This window comes from Emys orbicularis, chromosome 7, assembly GCF_028017835.1.
Source record: "Emys orbicularis isolate rEmyOrb1 chromosome 7, rEmyOrb1.hap1, whole genome shotgun sequence".
NCBI classification, from domain to species: Eukaryota; Metazoa; Chordata; order Testudines; family Emydidae; genus Emys; species Emys orbicularis.
The window spans coordinates 118565268-118571297 of record NC_088689.1 but is presented as its reverse complement, the minus strand read 5'-3'; positions in this window follow the sequence as shown (position 1 = coordinate 118571297).

The following is a 6030-nucleotide window of genomic DNA, read 5'->3' as shown; positions in this document are numbered from 1 at the left end:
GTATGATAAAAACTTTCTAGTGTGTCTAGTCCCAGAATTAAACTGATTTTCCAAGTCATTCTGGTTTTCCATATTTTCCCCCTCATGGTGTCACACCAGGGCAGAGGTGTCGCTCAGTCATCTGTTCTGCTTTTTTTGAGCATTGACCTGGTCCTTATTATAAAGTTGCTAGAAAAGACACCTCTTAATCATCTGCTGTTTTTGGTTCATAAAGTCATATTAATGTTTTGAATCAGATACGAGGCTCTGTCTAAGGCATGGTAAGAAAGATTCATTAAAGGACTCACTACCCCTGAAATTTATAACCTTTCTGGAAGGTAATAGCTGGGATAAATTCCTCCTTATCTGGTTGCCTTATGCGAATTATTGCAGCTTAGCATTTAGAAGCTTTTTACAGTACACTCCTCACCATAGTGCTTTCTTGTTCTGGCCTCTTCAGTGTTGTGATATTTCAGCATATTTAGGCTGCCCTTAATACCCGCCCGTTCATTTTATGGAGTAGCAACACAATTCTTCTCTGTCTGCTACTCAAGCCTCTGGGACAAAAGAGTGGCTGCAGCAGTTTAAGCTCTTCATGGCATGTACTGTCCTGTTGTTATTTGTTAGTACTGCACCTAGCACAATCCAGGTCCCAGACTGGGGCATTTACATGTTATCACGATACATTTAAGAAGAAATAAGAAGAAGTACAGTAACCCTGTGATCTTCTGTTTATGCATCATTTATGGGCCCTGCCCATGCCCAGTGTCCTCTCTTGTGTTAGTCTCTTTGGGGACTGCAGAATGCAGAAAGGCCAAAAGCCCTCTATGGCCTTTCTGTTTAAGTGGTGCACTCCATGCACCTATAATGAATAGAGGCTGCACTATAATAGTGATTATAGTGCTATATAACTGGTGAAGCACTGGAATGGGTTACCTACGGAGGTGGTGGAATCTCCTTCCTTAGAGGTTTTTAAGGTCAGGCTTGACAAAGCCCTGGCTGGGATGATTTAGTTGGGGATTGGTCCTGCTTTGAGCAGGGGGTTGGACTAGATGACCTCCTGAGTTCCCTTCCAACCCTGATATTCTATGAATTTTTTTTATGAAATAACAGTGACTATAATTCCATTTTACATAGAATTCATATAATTAAAAGGAAAGCTACATATTTCTTCCCCATATACATCCATTTGTGACAGGGAGTGGGGGTGTCAAAAGAAGGGGAGCTGCAGGTCTGTTCTTTGCTCTTCAGATCCCAAGCATATCTAATATACTTAGAGTTTTACTTGATTTTACTGTGAGTGAAACACACAGAGTAAAAACAGGTAAAAATCTAGAGGGACATACATAATGAAAACTGTTTGACTGGCTCTGAACTGACTACTTTAGTCCACCTAACAGAAAATGTGCTGCCTACACAGACACTAAAGGGAAACAAATTGAAATCCTCTGTTGATTTATGATTCTGAAAAAAAATAGGCTTCCACCATATCCGGGTTAATCTTTATATTGGTTCAAGACAATATCACATAATGATTAAAGGAATGTTATTTCATTTCCATATTCCACATTTGAATTCAAGCTAGCATAATTATGGGGTTTATGGAGCTCAAACTGATCAGGCAGCATAGAGAAATACATACATTTTAACTTTATAAGGATGTATTTCATAATGAGAGTTTGTATTTGCTTTCAGACACTAAGCAGAAGATTCACAGCCAAGGTTTATTGACAAATACAGCTATTTAGTCAAATGCTGTTATTCTGATAGACTGAAATAAAAATCCAAATTCAAGGTGTACAGGAGCAAGAGACACTAAAAGGATTCATTTGTCATAACTAGTTATGGAGGAATGGGGGTAACTGGCCAATATGGGGGGAAATATATGACCGTTGTCTACAAGAAAGGCAAAATGGAAGAGTAAGGAAATTAGAAATGACCATGCCTGACCTTTCTTAGAGAGACAGTAATAAGGAATGGGTTCCCAACACAACCGAAGAAATGTATGCTGATAAAACCTAATCCGTATGGTCTCCAACAGCGCAAATATATTCTGACAAACTTGGTGGCATTCTCCATGGCTCACAGAGAAAATATTAGAGAGCAGACAGGATGACAGTGGCAAGCTGAGGCTCTTCCTGGGGTACCCAGGGCTGTGAGGTACCTCACTGCCACCTGCCCTTAGCCTGAGGAAGCCTTGTCTGTGCCTTCCAGGGGTCAGCTACCAACTCCACTGGACATGGGTAACACGAGCACCGCCCTCTCTGCCTACACAGACCTTGTTGTCCCTCTGCAGGCTTTCTTAACTAGTTACAGTCATGTCTTATAGGGCAAAGCTCATGCAAAATCCTTCCAGTGTAGTACAGCCAGGCTTGGCTGTGATCTTCCATGCATGAGACAAGCCACACTGTCAGCTTGGCTCCTCAGTGGAAAAGATCCAGGATGCTCCCTGCACACACAGTTAGACCCCCTACTCTTATTGTTGTCCTTACTCATAAACGGGTTGCCCCCTGCTGATTGTTTTTCCCCTATCTGTGCCTCATTTGTCTCAGACTGTAGCTAGGTCTCCACTGTGACGCAGAAAATACACAACACACACTTGACCAGCCAGAGAGAGAGAGAAGCGTCTCTTCTCTCTTACCTGACAGGAGCATGTTTATTGCCTCCTGGTGACCTGCCTTAACTCACATATGATGAGAACACAATTTTCAGTACAGATACATAATTCCTTAAACTTTCTCCATATGTACATTTCACAATCATTATGACAACCAGTGGTCTGTTGGTGGAGACTTCACATGCCACCTTTAGGTAAACTTAATATGCAAATAGCTGATCCCCTGTGCTCTCTGCCAGTTGGCATCAAGAGGTTCATGTCAGAGAAGCCATCTTCAGAGACATACAAAAAAAGTCATGCACAATACTGGGGTAACCTTTCTAATAGGGGTAAGTAACACATGTCTCCCTTAAAGGGCCTTTTAGATCACATGTCGATTAGTGTATCCAGATTTGACATCATACTGCAGTACAGAGACTTTCAATTGCAGTTAGGTGCCTAACCTGCACAGGTGTTTTTTTACATCCCACTAGGCACCTCTCTGCATCTTAAGTTACCTAAATACCTTTGTAAATCTGACCCTTGGAAATCTATGTCCCGTTGACTTTTAATGAAACTTAAGAGTTCTATGGGCCAAAATCATGTTTGAAAATGGCACTAATGCTTCTGAAACACTTAGGTGCTTTTGAAAATTTTAGCCATGAGCCATAGGAAGATAATAATGATGAAAGGGCTGTGTAGATTAACACATAAGGCACGAAAAGTACATTGCACTTACCGAAGAAAAGGCAATCGAGTGATAATTTGGCTAAACCCTTGGAATAATAAATGTCAAATTTCAGAAAGGCAGTAAAAATAAGAAAGCAGCAGGCCCAGAGAGAGAGAGAATTTAAATAAATGTTATTTACACAGTGTGTGGTCAGTTTGACAAAGGGTAGTATTAGAAAGATCTAGCGGAGCCAAGTGGAGGAAAAGTAGCATTGTAGGAAATATTGAGAGAAAGAACAGTATATTTAATCTGTTGGAAGTGTCTAGGGAGGTAGCTGGGGCAGATGTATGAGTCACCTGGGCCTCTCTTTCTCCCAATATCTTTCTACAATACACAAGTGGGTTTGTTTGTTTTTTAATGTTATTGAAAAAAATACTGTTTAATTGAGGTCTTGTTGTCCCTTTCCAATGAGAACAAATTCATGGCAAACTCTGCATTGCATTCTCTGGAAGGGAAGACCTCCCTTGCCCCTCAAGGAATTGGATAAATGGAGCTCAGCCCTTTAAACCAAAAAAATATATGCATAAATTTTTGTGGACATTAGTAGAAGCCATCTATAAGGAGGCCCAATGCTTCAGTGGAGCTCCCATCTCTATGGTAACACAGCTGACTGTGGTCTTTTGTGGTCCCCACCAGTGGCTCCCCTTCAACCCAAGGGATGTTCAAAATGTGATGGGGTTTATTGCATAAATTGGCGCTAATGGACTTGGAGGGGGATATTTTCTCCCCAGTCTTTCACCTCATGGAGCACCTGTCTGTGGAGACGCTTTAACAGGACTGAGGGAAATGGGAGCAACCTTCAAAGTGACTCCTATGCTATCTGCCACTCCAGATGAGCCTAATTTGATTCCTTCCCTATGCAATATGGGAAGGAATTATCAAGGCCTTGATTATTAGTGTCAGGGAAGTTTTGTTCTACAATATGGAAAATGTCTGTAGTTTTAGTACAAGCAAACTGGACATCACTGGAAGCAGAGATAAATGAGAGCCCTACTTAGATATTTACCGATACTGGGGCAGGGACTGTCTTTTTGGTCTGTGTTTGCACAGAACTTGGCACAATGTAGTATGATACTTAATAATAAATAATAAATAATAATAATAATAATATTTTTTAAAATGTAAGCCCTGATCCAGCAAGGCATTTAAGTACATACTTATTTTAAAGCATGAATAGTCCCACTAAAGACAAATGGTGAGGTGGTGTCAATGGTTGTATTCAGTTATATATTTGCTTTGCTATCTTTTGCATCTTGTCACTGGTTTAGCTTTGTATTTTGGGGGAAGCTTAATTTATGTCCACTAGAGATGGCTAAGTGAAGAAATGTTTGAAGTCTCATTCAAGTTCAGATATAGCCTACAAAGTTCAGCAGAATCTAAACAGTTATGGAAATTGATGCTTTTTCATATGACTTACTTCATTTTATGGTCTGTTATGTCACTTATAATATCTCATATAACGTTCAGAGAAGTTTAATGGTTTACCTTCAAACTACTAGCTCATCTTAGCTGTTTCACTGGCTTGAAATATTGTATAGCTCTAGCTTTATATCCTAAACTTGGTGGATGTATTTTATCTTTCTAGTGTATCTAATGTATGTATACCCCTACCATTTCCTTTATAATACAAGATACTCTTAAAAAAATGAGATGTGTGTTCCCAAACAGCTATTTCAGTGTAAAATAAATCAATCTCTTCAGACTACTACTCACAATTTAACTCCACCTCTCCTGAAGGCTACTTCTACCAAGTACTACTCATAAAAATACACTCACAGTCAGGTTGAGTTCTGTGAATTTTTATATAATTCCTGAAGTGTAGACTGAATATAGTTTATATTAGTGTGCAGAATTTGTTCAAGGGCAGATTTTAACATTAAAATATACTGGAAACACTTGTGTTTAACCTTGGGCGGAATCCTGACAAGGTCACTGGTATTTGGATATAACCATCCGTTAAAAAGAGTGGTAGCCAACATTATGTTACACTTTTACAAAAGTAGCAGCAGGCACTTCTGGGGTTCAACAAAAAGCTGTTCAAGAGCACAGCACAATAGAAAAGTGTAGGACAGGAAACGAATTATAACAAATCTAACAGTAGTTATAGTACATAAATATTTATAGTATTATCTGATTGTAACCAATCCTGTCCCACAGAATATTATTCAATATAAATAATTAAGCACTAAATAGGATAACAATAAAATAAACAAGCCAAGACTGTACCAGGGAATAGGAAATGGGAGATTGCTTCTTACAAGTCTTTAAAAAATGCTTCTACGCTGAAAAGCCTTTTATAGAGCATCCCTTTTCCGCAGTACTGTCTTGACGATCAGCTGGAATCCTTTAAAAGCTTTTAAGCAATAAAGTTAAAATATACAAGATTTTCATTTGATAATATCTTTTCAATGGACTTATTGCAAATGTCAAACATTATTAGTTTTAGATCCATGAAACTGTAAAATTCTGGTCTCATCTGTGAATAGAAGAAGCTTTAATAACAGCAAGAGGATCAAGAGGATTGAACCAATCATGCAACAAGGGTTCCTTATGCTTTGCAGTATACTTTATAAGGCCCCATTTCCGCAAGTTGCAAGCTGATAGACCCTTGAAATCAATGGAGCTCTGGGCAGGTATAGGGATCTCCCTATGAAGTTCTACTTGCAGGATCAGGACCTAAATGTATACTTAAGTGTGTTGCTATACTTGACAGTCTTTATGTTAC